This window comes from Coptis chinensis, chromosome 4 (assembly GCF_015680905.1).
Source record: "Coptis chinensis isolate HL-2020 chromosome 4, ASM1568090v1, whole genome shotgun sequence".
NCBI classification, from domain to species: Eukaryota; Viridiplantae; Streptophyta; class Magnoliopsida; order Ranunculales; family Ranunculaceae; genus Coptis; species Coptis chinensis.
Window position 1 is genome coordinate 40,404,790 of NC_141459.1, and position 1,527 is coordinate 40,406,316.

Sequence of the window (1,527 nt, forward strand, 5' to 3'; positions counted from 1 at the left end):
TAAAATTCCAAGAGGAAAATAATAGAATGAGCGACTTCAACGCTCAGTAAGTAGTTTGTATAACCTCTAAATTATCAATTTCCACAACTAATATGCTGAAAATAAATAAAGCAGATGTTACGCGGTGGCAACGACAGAACTAATGATAAAATGGTACAATTTAAGCAATGTACCACTGAACATTACCAAATTCGTAAAAGGAGACTAGCTCCTCACTCCAAAGTAAAAGTACAACCACTAGACTAGGTGAGTTCTTACTAAATAAAACTTTTGCCAAATATCAAATGCTTGCTAGCCTACCGACCAACCGGCAAAACAACCGTAATGGGTCACCTTTAGCACCGACCAGGCCAGGGCCCCCTAACAGAAATCAAATGCACGCTAGCCCACCACCAGCGGTTAGTAATCACCAAACCAAATAGCCACCTAAAACTATTGGCTAGCACCAACCAGCCACATAGTTACTAACAATACAATTAACAATTTAATATGTCGAATATCAATGATTTCAGACTATAAAAGAAAATACCAAATTTTCTTACGCCATTACAAAGTATTAGGCCATAGAAGAGTACTAAGAAATCTGATTCAAAATTTACAATATAAAAGTGATTCCAGCTAAAATACAAATCAATTACGACCATAACAAAAGAAATTGGGGTTCATGTCACTAAGAGAAACGACAACTAAGTATATGACGACCTTGAATTCGGTGGTTGGGTTCACATCTTTTCGCTTTCGATCTCGATCGACAAGAGTACTATATATGGTTAAAATTCTCTAAGAATCGGATGATCATAGGACCAACAGATGACATAAAGATCTCATTGATGCATGATGAGAACGTCTCAAACAAACACTAACTTCTTTTTTATGTTGTTTGTTTTTCTTTTCTTTTTCTCTTCATGTACATAATATGATACCTCATCCTTAAACTTTTTATATTATCAATATAACACATCCATTTACCAATCAAAAAAGGAACCGTATACTGAAATTCAAAGTACAGTTATGACAACAAAAGTTATTTTACCTACATGTAGTGCCACTTACCGAAAGCATACATATTAATATAGAATATGCTTATGAACATCTTCATATTAACAAAAAATGAAAAGATGGACACCTATTTGCATTCTCTTCAGGCCAGTTAAACATGTAGAGGAATTTATAACTATATGAATAATTACCTGAAAACGGGTCAGTTCCACCAAAATATGTCTGATTTCATCCTTAAAGGAAGAAAGTCCAGGCTGCATCTTCACATCTTTATGCATGATAAGAAGGATATAAGCAATTGCACTAATTCTATTTGACCGATCAAGTCTTGATAGGCTGCCATGATGAGAAGGAAATGTTGTTCTAATCTTAGCAATTGATGATACCATCGATGCAAGACAAGATTCGAAGTTTAGCACTTTTATCAAACAAGACAAAACATGGTACAATGTAATATTTGCGAAAAGATCCGGGTCGAGTTGGCGGAGACTTCGTGAATATTTTCTCGAATAAACCGCATCATAATCG